The sequence below is a fragment of the Bombina bombina genome, chromosome 7 (genome assembly GCF_027579735.1).
Source record: "Bombina bombina isolate aBomBom1 chromosome 7, aBomBom1.pri, whole genome shotgun sequence".
Taxonomy (NCBI): Eukaryota; Metazoa; Chordata; class Amphibia; order Anura; family Bombinatoridae; genus Bombina; species Bombina bombina.
Window position 1 is genome coordinate 304,291,838 of NC_069505.1, and position 16,371 is coordinate 304,308,208.

Consider the following 16,371-nt stretch of genomic DNA (forward strand, 5'->3'; position numbering starts at 1 on the left):
CAACATCGCCGCAATATAACTACAAGTATTAACCCCTAATCTGCCGACCGGACATCGCCGCCACTATAATAAATGTATTAACCCCTAAACCGCCGCACTCCCACCTCGCAAACACTATAATAAATTTTATTAACAACTAATCTGCCCTCCCTAACATCGCTGCCACATACCTACAATTATTAACCCTTAATCTCCCGCCCCCAACGTCGCCGCTACTATAATAAGGTATTAATAAGTTTGTATTTATTTTAACTAGGTACAATAGTTATTAAATAGTTAATAACTATTTAATAACTACCTAGCTAAAATAAATACAAATTTACCTGTAAAATAAATCCTAACCTAAGTTACAATTACACCTAACACTACAATATCATTAAATAAATTAAATAAATGAATCCTATTTAAAACGAAATACTTACCTGTAAAATAAACCCTAATATAGCTGCAATATAACTAATAGTTACATTGTAGCTATTTTAGGATTTATATTTATTTTACAGGCAACTTTGTATTTATTTTAACTAGGTAAAATAGCTATTAAATAGTTATTGACTATTTAATAGCTACCTAGTTAAAATAATTACAAAATTACATGTAAAATAAATCCTAACCTAAGTTACAATTAAACCTAACACTACACTATCATTAAATACATTAAATAAATTAACTACAAGTACCTACAATTAAATACAATGAAATAAACTAAACTAAAGTACAAAAAAAACAAACACTAAATTACAAAAAATAAAAAAATTAACCCCTAAACCTAAGTCTAACCCTAAACCTAACACCCCTAACTTAAATATTATTTAAATAAAACTAAATAAATTTACTATAATTAAATAAATTAATCCTATTTAAAACTAAATACTTAACTGTAAAATAAACCCTAAGATAGCTACAATATAACTAATAGTAACATTGTAGCTAGCTTAGGGTTTATTTTTATTTTACAGGCAAGTTTGTATTTATTTTAACTAGGTACAATAGTTATTAAATAGTTAATAACTATTTAATAACTACCTAGCTAAAATAAATACAAATTTACCTGTAAAATAAATCCTAACCTAAGTTACAATTACACCTAACACTACAATATCATTAAATAAATTAAATAAATGAATCCTATTTAAAACGAAATACTTACCTGTAAAATAAACCCTAATATAGCTGCAATATAACTAATAGTTACATTGTAGCTATTTTAGGATTTATATTTATTTTACAGGCAACTTTGTATTTATTTTAACTAGGTAAAATAGCTATTAAATAGTTATTGACTATTTAATAGCTACCTAGTTAAAATAATTACAAAATTACATGTAAAATAAATCCTAACCTAAGTTACAATTAAACCTAACACTACACTATCATTAAATAAATTAAATAAATTAACTACAAGTACCTACAATTAAATACAATGAAATAAACTAAACTAAAGTACAAAAAAAAACAAACACTAAATTACAAAAAATAAAAAAATATTACAGGAATTTAAAACTAAGTACACCTAATCTAAGCCCCCTAATAAAATAACAAAGCCCCCCAAAATAAAAAAATGCCCTACCCTATACTAAATTACAAAAGTTAACAGCTCTATTACCTTACCAGCCCTCAAAAGGGCCTTTTGCGGGGCATGCCCCAAAGAAAACAGCTCTTTTGCCTGTAAAAAAAAAACACAATACCCCCCCACATTACAACCCACCACCCACATACCCCTACTCTCACCCAAACCCCCCCTTAAATAAACCTAACACTACCCCCCTGAAGATCTCCCTACCTCGAGTAGTGTTCACCCAGCCGGGCCAAAGTCTTCATCCGATGGGGCAGAAGAAGACATCCAGACCGGCAGAAGTCTTCATCCAAGCGGGGCAAGAAGAGGTCTTCCATCCATCAGAAGTCTTGATCCAGGCGGCATCTTCTATGTTCATCCATCCGGAGCGGAGCGGCAGCATCCTGAATACATCCGTCGCGGAGCATCCTCTTCTTTCTTGATCCGACGATTAAATGACTGTACCTTTAAGTGACGTCATCCAAGATGGCGTCCCTTGAATTCCGATTGGTTGATAGGATTCTATCAGCCAATCGGAAGTAAGGTAGGAAAATCTGATTGGCTGTTTCAATCAGCCAATCAGATTCAAGTTCAATCTGATTGGCTGATCCAATCAGCCAATCAGATTGAGCTCGCATTTTATTGGCTGATCGGAACAGCCAATAGAATGCGAGGTTAATCTGATTGGCTGATTGGATCAGCCAATCGGATTGAACTTGAATCTGATTGGCTGATTGAATAGTCATTTAGTCGTCGGATCAAGAAAGAAGAGAATGCTCTGCGTCGGATGTAATTCAGGATGCTGCCGCTCCGCTCCGGATGGATGAACATAGAAGATGCCGCCTGGATCAAGACTTCTGATGGATGGAAGACCTCTTCTTGCCCCGCTTGGATGAAGACTTCTGCCAGTCTGGATGTCCTCTTCTGCCCCATCGGATGAAGACTTCGGCCCGGCTGGGTGAACACGACTCAAGGTAGGGAGATCTTCAGGGGGGTAGTGTTAGGTTTATTTAAGGGGGGTTGGGTTAGAGTAGGGGTATGTGGGTGGTGGGTTGTAATGTGGGGGGGTATTGTGTTTTTTTTTACAGGCAAAAGAGCTGTTTTCTTTGGGGCATGCCCCGCAAAAGGCCCTTTTAAGGGCTGGTAAGGTAATAGAGCTGTTAACTTTTGTAATTTAGTATAGGGTAGGGCATTTTTTTATTTTGGGGGGCTTTGTTATTTTATTAGGGGGCTTAGATTAGGTGTACTTAGTTTAAAATTCTTGTAATATTTTTTTATTTTTTGTAATTTAGTGTTTGTTTTTTTGTACTTTAGTTTAGTTTATTTCATTGTATTTAATTGTAGATAATTGTAGGTACTTGTAGTTAATTTATTTAATGATAGTGTAGTGTTAGGTTTAATTGTAACTTAGGTTAGGATTTATTTTACAGGTAATTTCGTAATTATTTTAGCTAGGTAGTTATTAAATAGTTATTAACTATTTAATAGCTATTGTACCTAGTTAAAATAAATACAAAGTTGCCTGTAAAAAAAATACTATTAGTTATATTGTAGCTATATTAATAGCTAGTAGGGGGCTTACATTAGGTGTAATTAGTTTAAAATTATTGTAATATTTTATTATTTTTGGTAATTTAGTGTTTGTTTGTTTTGTGGTACTTTTCTGATGGATGGAAGACCTCTTCTTGCCCCGCTTGGATGAAGACTTCTGCCGATCTGGATGTCCTCTTCTGCCCCATCGGATGAAGACTTCAGCCCGGTTGGGTGAACATGACTCAAGGTAGGGAGATCTTCAGGGGGGTAGTGTTAGGTTTATTTAAGGGGGGTTTGGGTTAGAGTAGGGGTATGTGGGTGGTGGGTTGTAATGTTGGGGGGGGGAGTGTTTTTTTTTACAGGCAAAAGAGCTGTTTTCTTTGGGGCATGCCCCGCAAAAGGCCCTTTTAAGGGCTGGTAAGGTAATAGAGTTGTTAACTTTTGTAATTTAGTATAGGGTAGGGCATTTTTTTATTTTGGGGGGCTTTGTTATTTTATTAGGGGGCTTAGATTAGCTGTAATTAGTTTAAAATTGCCGGTCTGGATGTCCTCTTCTGCCCCATCGGATGAAGACTTCGGCCCGGCTGGGTGAACATGACTCAAGGTAGGGAGATCTTCGGGGGGGTAGTGTTAGGTTTATTTAAGGGGGGTTTGGGTTAGAGTAGGGGTATGTGGGTGGTGGGTTGTAATGTTGGGGGGGTGGTGTTTTTTTTACAGGCAAAAGAGCTGTTTTCTTTGGGGCATGCCCCGCAAAAGGTCCTTTTAAGGGCTGGTAAGGTAATAGAGCTGTTAACTTTTGTAATTTAGTATAGGGTAAGGCATTTTTTTATTTTGGGGGGCTTTGTTATTTTATTAGGGGGCTTAGATTAGGTGTAATTAGTTTAAAATTCTTGTAATATTTTTTTTTTAATTTAGTGTTTTGTTTTTTTTGTAATTTAGTGTTTTGTTTTGTTTTGTACTTTAGTTTAGTTTATTTAATTGTAGATAATTGTAGGTACTTGTAGTTAATTTATTTAATGATAGTGTAGTGTTAGGTTTAATTGTAACTTAGGTTAGTATTTATTTTACAGGTAATTTTGTAATTATTTTAACTAGGTAGCTATTAAATAGTCAATAACTATTTAATAGCTATTTTACCTAGTTAAAATAAATACAAAGTTGCCTGTAATATAAATATAAATCCTAAAATAGCTACAATGTAACTATTAGTTATATTGCAGCTATATTAGGGTTTATTTTACAGGTAAGTATTTAGTTTTTAATAGGATTCATTTATTTAATTAATTTAATGATAGTGTAGTGTTAGGTGTAATTGTAACTTAGGTTAGGATTTATTTTACAGGTAAATTTGAATTTATTTTAGCTAGGTAGTTATTAAATAGTTATTAACTATTTAATAACTATTGTACCTAGTTAAAATAAATACAAACTTGCCTGTAAAATAAAAATAAACCCTAAGCTAGCTACAATGTTACTATTAGTTATATTGTAGCTATCTTAGGGTTTATTTCATAGGTAAGTATTTAGTTTTAAATAGGATTCATTTATTTAATTATAGTAAATTTATTTCGTTTTATTTAAATTATATTTAAGTTAGGGGGTGTTAGGGTTAAGGTTAGACTTAGGTTTAGGGGTTAATAACCTTATTATAGTAGCGGCGACGTTGGGGGCGGGAGATTAGGGGTTAATAATTGTAGGTAGGTGGCGGCGATGTTAGGGAGGGCAGATTAGGGGTTAATAAAGTTTATTATAGTGTTTGCGAGGCGGGAGTGCGGCGGTTTAGGGATTAATACATTTATTATAGTGGCGGCGATGTCCGGTCGGCAGATTAGGGGTTAATACTTGTAGTTAGATTGCAGTGACGTTGGGGGGGCAGATTAGGGGTTAATAACTATAATGTAGGGGTCGGCGATGTTAGGGACAGCAGATTAGGGGTTAATAGCTATAATGTAGGTGGCGGCGATGTCCGGTCGGCAGATTAGGGGTTAATACTTGTAGTTAGATTGCGGCGACGTTGGGGGGGGCAGATTAGGGGTTAATAACTATAATGTAGGGGTCAGCGATGTTAGGGACAGCAGATTAGGGGTTAATAGCTATAATGTAGGTGGCGGCGATGTCCGGTCGGCAGATTAGGGGTTAATACTTGTAGTTAGGATTGCGGCGACGTTGGGGGGGGCAGATTAGGGGTTAATAACTATAATGTAGGGGTCGGCGATGTTAGGGACAGCAGATTAGGGGTTAATAGCTATAATGTAGGTGGCAGCGATGTCCGGTCGGCAGATTAGGGGTTAATACTTGTAGTTAGGATTGCGGCGACGTTGAGGGGGCAGATTAGGGGTTAATAACTATAATGTAGGGGTCGGCGATGTTAGGGACAGCAGATTAGGGGTTAATAGCTATAATGTAGGTGGCGGCGATGTCCGGTCGGCAGATTAGGGGTTAATACTTATAGTTAGGATTGCGGCAACCTTGGGGGGGCAGATTAGGGGTTAATAACTATAATGTAGGGGTCGGCGATGTTAGGGACAGCAGATTAGTGGTTAATAGCTATAATGTAGGTGGCGGCGGTGTCCGGTCGGCATATTAGGGGTTAAATAATTTTATTATAGGGTTTGCGATGTGGGGGGGCCTCGGTTTAGTGGTTCATAGGTAGTTTATGGGTGTTAGTGTACTAAATGGGTGCTAGTGTACTAAAACATACCGAATTTCGGAACCGAATCGAACCGAATTCAGCCGAATTCAGCCGAATTTATTCGAATCCGAATAAATCCGAAGCGAATTTATTCAAATCCGAATAAATCCGAAACAAATTCATTCAAATTTTGCCGAATTCGATTCGACCCGAACCGAAATTCGGAAAGTCCGAATCGATCCGAACCGAAAACGAACCAAATTTTTTAGCCATGCACATGTCTGCTTGACAACTATTTACACCAATCATAATTGTTGTCACAGTATTGTTACTAATTAAAAAAATTTTGATTGTTGTTCTGAATCCTCAGTTTTCTTGTGCCATTGAATTGCACTTTTCTCCTGCCTGCCAGCCTGTGTGCCAGGCCCAACTAGCCAATTAGTGCCAGCAATCATATTTGTTGTCACAGTATTGTTATTAATTAAAATTAAACAATTTTTGATTGTTGTTCTGAATCCTCAGTTTGCTCGTGCCATTGAATTGCACTTTCCTCCTGCCTGTAAGCCTGTGTGCCAGGCCCAACTAGCCAATTAGTGCCAGCAATCATATTTGTTGTCACAGTCTTGTTAATAATTAAAACCAAAAAGTTTTTGATTGTTGTTCTGAATCCTCAGTTTGCTCGTGCCATTGGATTGCACTTTCCTCCTGCCTGGCAGCCTGTGTGCCAGGCTGACTTTCAAAATATTTACACCAATCATATTTGTTGTCACAGTATTCTTAATAATTAAAATTTAAAATTTTTTGTAATTGTTGTTCTGAATCCTCAGTTTGCTCATGCCATTGAATTGCACTTTCCTCCTGCCTGCCAGCCTGTGTGCCAGGCCCACCTAGCCAATTATTCCCAGCAATCATATTTATTTTAACAGTATTGTCATATTGTCATATCATCATAACTGATGTTTTAAAGCACGTTATTGCAAACAATTTGGGATTGTTAGGTGATTTAGGCCCTTTATGGGTTAAAAGCAGACTCTGCATAAACTATGTAATTTTCCAGGGGAGTTTTGCCAGGGATTCCCCTCCAGCATGCCACAGTCCAGGTGTTAGTCCCCTTGAAACAACTTTTCCATCACTATTGTGGCCAGAAAGAATCCTTGTAGGTTTAAAGTTCGCCTGCCTATTGAAGTCAAAGGCGGTTCGCGAACAATACCGGAAGTTCGAGTCCGCCGCTCGCGAACCAAAAATTTTAAGTTTGCGACATCACTATTTAGGAATGTTAGGTGATTTATGCCCTTTATGGCTTAAAAACAGACTCTGCATCAACTATGTAATTTTCCATGGGAGTTTTGCCATGGATCCCCCTCCGGCATGCCACAGTCCAGGTGTTAGTCCCCTTGAAACAACTTTTCCATCACTATTGTGGCCAGAAAGAGTCCCTGTGGGTTTTAAAGTTCGCCTGCCTATTGAAGTCTATGAAGGTTAGCCCGGTTCGCCCGTTCACAAACTTTTGCGGACATTCCCGTTCGCCGTTTGCGAACGAAAAATTTTAAGTTTGCGACATCACTAATCATTGGCTGTTTACCTATATGCTTTGAGGCATTCCATTCTTTTTCGGGTAAGTCCAGATATTATATAGACAACTTACTGAACCTTTTATTCAAATTGGTGAAGTATCTTCCTCACTTGGGAAATCTGAGTAATTAATATTGCTGAGATCGGGTTTTTGCTTCTTTGCTTTCCCAGTTTTTCCCACTGTGATCCATTCTCCCTGAAAGGTTTTTCTTTGAGGATTAACATTGGTAGGTGTGGCAGACACCTCTGTGGGGTTCTGAAGGTGATCTAGAAGAACCTTTCCTTCCTCCAATGTAGTGCAGGTAAAGGTGAAATTCTGATGAGTAAAGACCAATTTGAAGGGAAAGTTCCACCTATATTTAATATGAACTTTGTTAAGTTTGGTAAATAAAACACAGCGCATCCACGACTCACAGCTTCTGTTTATTCGGGTTACATATAACGCAAGAAAAGATTGCACTTACAAGAATTTCAAAGTAAACAGTCACATCAACAAAAGGCCAGCTTTCCATGGGTACTCCTTCCTATGTAGGTATCCTTAATGCCAACCCATGGCTCCAGATCCCACTTAGGAGTGCTCAACAGCTGGAGTGTCCTAAAGGTAATAGTTCCCGGGCTTCTACCGTTAACTCCTCCCTACCCATTTTGTCAAGAGCTTAATGAATTGAAGGAACTATTTTTGGAACTATGCGGAAATAAAACTACAGGGCCTAGATTATGAGTTTTTTAACGCCCGCTGGTATTACAAGTCTTGAAGGTACAGGTGTACCGCTCACTTTTTTGACCAGATTCTGAAATACCGCAAATCCACTTACGTCAATTGCGCATCCTATATTTTCAATGGGACTTGCATAGCACCGGTATTACGAGTCTGACCAAAAGTGAGTGGTACACCCTCTCCTGTCAAGACTGGTACCACATTTAAAAGTCAGTAGTTAAGAGTTTTACACTACAACGCCGTAGCATAAAACTCTTAACTAAAGTGCTAAAAAGTACACTAACACCCATAAACTACCTATTAACCCCTAAACCGAGGCCCCCCCCACATCGCAAACACTAAAATAAATATTTTAACCCCTAATCTGCCGAACCGGACATCGCCGCCACTATAATAAACATATTAACCCCTAAACCGCCGCACTCCTGCATCGCAAACACTATGATCTAAAAAAAATTTCCTTAATTTTCCTAAATCTATTAGTGTATAGCCTTTTGAACAATGTATGCAGTACATTGCTGCTGCACATATGTGTACACCCCTATATTATTGGTAGTTGTTAATCATGTCACAGCTAATCTGTTTAGTAATCACCATTATATCCTTTGTTATAACATACTTCTTATGAGACAACTTTTGATATGGTGGGTCTATGAACATGGTTTTGATTATATTTATAAGTATACTTCTGTTTTTTCATTATGTTTATGGTTTTTTTTTTATTGGTTTCACTTGTACATATGTGAATGCAACTATAATAACTATCAGATTAAGGTATTAGTACACTTGTATATTACTTCAGCTAGGTAATTAAAGGGTTAAACATGGGTGTGTTGAGCTCCTCCAATGAGAGGAGGCTATTTGTTTTAAATAGTATGCACATGTTGCAAGATTTTAAGTTTATGACTACGGTCTGTTGACCGAAACCGGTCAAACTTTGTATCACTTTGTTTTTACCCTTGGTGTCTAGCTGTATACCTATGGACTATTCTAATAAAGATGATTTCTTTTAATCAACCTGAGTGTCAGCCTCATGAAGTATTGCTAAGGGATTTGGAACATTCTCCTCTTTTTACTATTTACGTTGTGGATTTTTGGGACTCCACTCTTTTGCACAAGGGTTCCTGTACTCTCTGCAGGTAGCTGACAAGGGAGCTGCTGAAACCAGATGCTGGAAGGAGGGGCTTAGGGGCTGAACTCTGTGTGTGTGCAGTAAGGAGGATCTTGAAGACGCTGGAATTGCAAGCTGCAGCAGCCACAAGGAACTAAGGCTGTATTAACACGCTGAACTGTGAGTGCTGCTTGAACTGTATTCTGTGACAACGTTTGCTTGCTTGCGCTATTGGTGTCTATATTGTTAGCCTTAGGAGGTGTTGGAGATTGTACACATTTTATTGCTGCCTGATCAGCGTTGTGTTTTGTTCCTCCCCTAAGGTATTGTGGCTACTAATTTCCACACATGCACCATAGCAGCCTATATGCTTCATCTATAATCATCTGTACAGACAGCACATCATACAAATTGGACAAGGGATTGAGCTCATAACTTTCACTAGTAGGCGTGTTGTATCCAGGGTAAACCATTAACCCCACACGCTTTTTTACTACTTATATGTGAACTTTGGTTTCTCTCCCCTTTGTTTATATTTGAATGTCATTGGTACAATGTGCTCCTCACACACACATACTATTACTTGGGAATAATACTAGCCCCCACGACAGCCCCTCTGCTGATTATCTTTAGTTCACTATTCTATTTACACCTTTTGTGCAGACTCCGGTATATTTTGTTCTAAGTTTTATATGTTTTCTCCCTGAACCGGAGTGTAATATAGAGAGTGTGGCTATTGGACACTTTATATCTACCTATATAATTCAGCTACCTGGCTATTGTGAGCTGCAATAAGGTTGAGTATCATGGACAATATGGCTACACATGATTCTTTTTATTCATTAAAAGACACTGACGATGATGATTTTGACACCTTGGAACTGGCTGATGTTTTTGAACAGGACATACCAAATACCATACTGGGTGACCTCTTTTGGGACATGGAACACTTGAAGATCAAGGATCAGAAACTTAGATGGGACAAGTGGATCCTTACTAAATATCTTAAGTTAAAAATGGTCCCCAGGGGCTTACGTATAAACAAATTTCCAACATATGATGTTAAAGATACTACTTATATAGAGAAGTGGAATCAGGCACTCATTGAGTGCTCGCTCAAGTTAATTGCTCTATTGATTGAGTATAAAGATATGCTATTAGCAGAGATTAAAGATAAAATTGTTCAATTACAAATAGAAATGAATAGATATAAACAATGTGAGATCTACCCTTAGTATGACAATATTCTTAAAGTGACTATGGCGGAGTCTAGAAAACTTATCATTCAAACTAAGCATTCGAAATTCTTAAGGGACCAAAAGGATTACACCAAAGGTACGGTGTACATCTGGCGTAGACGACAGAGAAGTATATCCTGGTCCAAATCAAATGGTAGTTTGAATGATCAGAGCTCCGCCCCTAAGGGGACCCATGGTAAACAGGGACATTGGAGGCAAAAACCACAAGCAGAGGCAAAACCCAAGAAGGTAGCTTTCTCTGACTCTGAACCAGATCTGACAGATGAGGACAGGTTTGCCTCAGGATTTGATACTGATGGATGTTCTAGTTCAGATCCAGATGAGGTGGGTCCACCATCTAACTCTGTTGAAATAGCAGGGGACAATATGTCAGCTCCACCTATTAAAAGTATTCTTAAAGATAGTAGTAACACAGGTGCTCGCCCCAAAAGGGGAAGACGTAGAGAATGGGGCAGGTCACACTATCAGTCGAATACCAGAGATAGCTTTCAGGGGGAGGCAAGTGTTGCTCCAGAAACTCAGGTTTTTCACTGGGCCCCCAGACAACCATGGGGAGGGGGGGGGAGAGGTCAAATTCAAGCTCCAGCCCAACCTCCGCCAGTAATAGACAACACACACAGATATCCGGTGAGGGGCAACAGGAACACACAGAGGCAGAAATATCAGTGATGGATAATTCAGTTATTAATGTATCTTCATATAACCTTACCGAAGCAGAACACAAAATACTCAAGTATTGCTTGGGCTTTGTTCCCTCGCGAAACTGACTTATTCCAAACCATTTTGGATGTCAATAGACTCGTGAGGGACCTAACTCTAAGGAAATACTTTCAGGGTGATATTGTCCCTCAGAGTACTACACGTACAGAGACCAGTGCCAATTTTGACGATCTTGCCTTCACAGATATATGTTCATTAGGCAATTTGGAAGACCTCTCTTATGAGAACAGTGATCAATTTCATGTGGATAAATTGTCCTGTAGAATGAAATCTAGATCCAATTTCTATCCTATACAGGCCAGGGGCAAAGACCTAGAGGTCTTCCACAAAAGGGTAGTTGAGGATCTAACTGCACTATCTAAACAACAAGGTACCAGTTATTCCAATTTAACGAGAAAAGAAAGAGAAGCTATAACTAGCTTACAGAATAATGATTCCATCATTATTAGACAATCCGACAAGGGAGGAAGCGTGGTTGTCTTAGACAAAGAGATGTATGTTTGTGAGGCACTTAGGCAATTACAGGATCCTGAAGCCTATACTGCCTTAAGGAGAGATCCGACCACACAATATCGGGCATTACTTAAAGTGAATGTAAATTTTGATGCTAAAGTGCCCGGTTTTTAAAACTTTGATTAAAAACAGGGGCACTTTAATTCATCAATATTTTCATTTCACTCCTGTTGTGAAAATAAACTTACTTTTTAATCTTCACAGCAGCTCCAGCTTCCTCCACCTGTTTCAAAGCCTCTTCCTGGGTCTAAAATGAGGTATCTGGCTTCCTCCAATCAGAGCAGTGAATCAGACACTGAATCCCCCGGGGGGGAATCTGTGATTGGAGGATGACCTATCAATCATTTCTGACATCAGAAATGGCTTGTGAGACCGGAGGAAGCAGCAGCTGCTGTGTAGTTTAAAAGGTAAGTTTTTTGTCACAACAAGAGTGAAATGTAAATTTTGATGAATTAAAGTGACCCTGTTTTTAATCAAAGTTTTAAAAACCGGGCACTTAAACATCAAAATTTACATTCACTTTAAGGACCTTCTGGATGATGGTCTGGAGATGGGCATTATTGACAGGAAAACATACGATTGCCTTTTGGTTGATAATCCGGTAATGCCCATCTTCCACCATCTCCCGAAGGTCCACAAAAGCCTTATGGAGATTAAAGGTAGACCTATAGTGGCAGGAATAGACTCACTGTTGGAGCCACTATCCAAATGGGTCGATCAGTTTCTGCAGCCGTTGGTACACAACTTGACCAGTTACTTAAGAGACACCACACATACCCTATCTAAGTTGGAAGGAATTGTGTGGAAAGAGGAATACAGTTGGATGACCATTGATGTGGTCACCCTGTATTCCTCGATGACCCACGAATTTGGTATTGAGGCCATAAAATTCTTTCTGGACAGATACACGGGGTATTCGGATGAGCATAAAAGCTATGTTCTAAGAGCAATAGACTTTTTGCTTAAACACAATTTTTTCAAATTTTCGGATGTATGCTATCTCCAGAGGCGTGGAACCGTGATGGGGGCTAAATTTGCCCCCTCCTACGCCAACCTCTTTATGGGGTGGTGGGAGCGGTTCCACGTCTATTGAGATAGCAACATCTTTTCTTCCAAATTGGTCAGGTACATGAGGTTTATAGATGACCTGCTGATTGTTTGGTCATCAGGGTTACCAGAAGCCCAAGAGTTTGTTAACTATTTAAATACCAACCAAGTGGGTTTACAATTCACATTTGAATGGAACAAGTCTACCATTCATTACTTGGATGTTAGCCTCACCTCAGATCATTTGGGGGGTAGGATTAATTCAACTTTGTACAGGAAACCTATATCTGGCAATTGTCTTCTACATGCCCAGAGTAATCACCCTGGGCATGTTTTTAAGGGAATTGTTAAAGGTCAGTTTTTACGCGTGAAACGCAACTGCTCCTTAGACAAGGATTATCAAAAAGAGAGCAAACTTTTGACAAATCGTTTATTGGCCAGGGATTAACCTAGAAGGGTGATCAATAGAGCCAGGAAAGAAGTGCAGTCAGTGGAGAGAGAACAACTACTTGTTCCAAAGAGGGACAGAGAAAATAATATATCAGGTGAACACAAGAATAAACAGAAGCCATTATTCATTACATCATACTCCAATAAGTACTACAAGGTTTGTGACATAATCAGGAGGAATCTTCCCATTTTAAGGGGAGACTCCAAACTGAGTAGTTCCATTAAAGATGGCTGTCAATTTGTTTACAAGCGTAATTTGACACTGGGAAACATTTTATCTCCCAGTATGCTGAAAACAAACAAGCCACAGAGCTCTTGGCTGCATTTTAAAGGCACCTTTAGGTGCGGCCAAAGAACTTGCAAATCTTGTGATCACATACACGTTTCCACTACTTTCATCTCTGCTACTTCGTCGGAGGTGTTTGAGACTAGAGGATGTGTAAAGTGTTGAAGTAAATTTGTAGTCTATTTGGTCGAGTATACCTTGTGCTGCCGGCAATATGTTGGTAGAACCACAAGGGAGGTGGGCACTTGGATCAAAGAACATCTTGCGCATATCAGTCATGATAGAGCAGTTTCAACCCTCTCAAGGCATTTCTTGGAAGTTCACAGGCCCAATGTTGGATCCTTCAGGTGGCAGGCTATTGAACAAGTTATGAGACCCCCTCGTGGAGGTGATAAATTCCAGATATTATCAAGACAAGAAATATACTGGATCCATAAACTTGGTAGCCTGCTACCTATGGGGTTCAACTTGGAGTTTGACACCATCAACTATTGGCACCTCTGAAATAGTATAGGTTTACTGTAGTACGATAGGAATCTACTGTTGTTTATTTTCTACATTATCGATACACACTTTAATCTGTGTCACTTGATACTACTTACTGTTGTTATATCACTCTATTATCCTTATGCATAGAGGCAGTACTATGTAGCTGATATATTGTCTATTTACCCCTAATAATCAACTATTGTGGTTGGAAGTACTGCAGTATGCTCAGTCATTATTAAATTGAATTGCAAAGTTTGTATTTGTTTCACTGGTACAGTTTTCTGGTAGTGTATCACATGTTAGTATTGAGCTGATTGGCCTAGGGGTCTCAACAAAATGATTTTCCACTACTCATATGTATTATGTATTTATAATCTTTTTTTGTATATATAGATATCTGCCCAGCGCTTTCTCCTTTTTATTATGTTGTTAGTGCCTTATGTGGCTTATACTATTTATAAATATATGATACATGCTATATAATATAGATTACATAAGTATAGAATTATGCTTGCAGCATACTGCGGTACGCATATACTAAATTTTCCTTAATTTTCCTAAATCTATTAGTGTATAGCCTTTTGAACAATGTATGCAGTATATTGCTGCTGCACATATGTGTACCCCCCTATATTATTGGTAGTTGGTTATCATGTCACAGCTAATCTGTTTAGTAATCACCATTATATCCTTTGTTATAACATACTTCTTATGAGACAACTTTTGATATGGTGGGTCTATGAACATGGTTTTGATTATATTTATAAGTATACTTCTGTTTTTTCATTATGTTTTTTTTTTTTTGAGATTGGTTTCACTTGTACATATGTGAATGCAACTATAATAACTATCAGATTAAGGTATTAGTACACTTGTATATTACTTCAGCCAGGTAATTAAAGGGTTAAACATGGGTGTGTTGAGCTCCTCCAATGAGAGGAGGCTATTTGTTTTAAATAGTATGCACATGTTGCAAGATTTTAAGTTTATGACTACGGTCTGTTGACCGAAACCGGTCAAACTTTGTATCACTTTGTTTTTACCCTTGGTGTCTAGCTGTATACCTATGGACTATTCTAATAAAGATTATTTCTTTTAATCAACCTGAGTGTCAGCCTCACAAAGTTTTGCTAAGGGATTTGGAACATTCTCCTCTTTTTACTATCGCAAACACTAGTTAAATATTATTAACCCTAATCTGCCGTCCCTAACATCGCCGCCACCTACCTACATTTATTAACCCCTAATCTGCCGCCCCCAACGTCGCCGCCACTATATTAAATGTATTAACCCCTAAACCTGTCTAACCCTAACTCTAAACCCCCCTAACTTAAATATAATTTAAATACATCTAAATAAAATTACTATCATTAACTAAATAATTCCTATTTAAAACTAAATACTTACCTATAAAACAAACCCTAAACTAGCTACAATATAACTAATAGTTACATTGTATCTAGTTTAGGGTTTATTTTTATTTTACAGGCAACTTTGTATTTATTTTAACTAGGTAGAATAGTTATTAAATAGTTATTAACTATTTAATAACTACCTAGTTAAAATAAAGACAAATGTACCTGTAAAATAAAACCTAACCTAAGTTACACTAACACCTAACACTACACTATAATTAAATAAATTACAATTAATTACAATTAAATAAAATTATCTAAAGTACAAAAAACAAACACTAAATTACAGAAAATAATAAACAAATTACAAGATTTTTAAATTTATTACACCTAATCTAATCCCCTAACAAAATAAAAAAGCCCCCCCAAAATAAAAAAGCCCTACCCTACACTAAATTACAAATAGCCCTTAGAAGGGCCTTTTTGCGGGGCATTGCCCCAAAGTAATCAGCTCTTTTACCTGTAAAAAAAAAGTACAAATACCCCCCCAACATTAAAACCCTCCACCCACAAAACCAACCCTACTCTAAAACCCACCCAATCCCCCCTTAAAAAAACCTAACACTAACCCCTTGAAGATCACCTTACCGGGAGTCGTCTTCACCCAACCAGGCAGAAGTGGTCCTCCAGACAGGCAGAAGTCTTCATCCAACCGGGAAGAAGTGGTCCTCCAGATGGGCAGAAGTCTTCATCCAGACGGCATCTTCTATCTTCATCCATCTGGCGCGGAGCAAGTCCATCTTCAAGACATCCGACGCGAAGCATCCTCTTATGTCCACGGCCGACGACTGAATGAAGGTTCCTTTAAATGACGTCATCCAAGATGGCGTCCCTTGAATTCCGATTGGCTGATAGAATTCTATCAGCCAATTGGAATTAAGGTAGAAAAAATCCTATTTGCTGATGCAATCAGCCAATAGGATTGAACTTAAATCCTATTGGCTGATCCAATCAGCCAATAGGATTGAGCTGGCATTCTATTGGCTGTTCCAATCAGCCAATAGAATGCCAGTTCAATCCTATTGGTTGATTGCATCAGCCAATAGGATTTGTTCTACCTTAATTGCGATT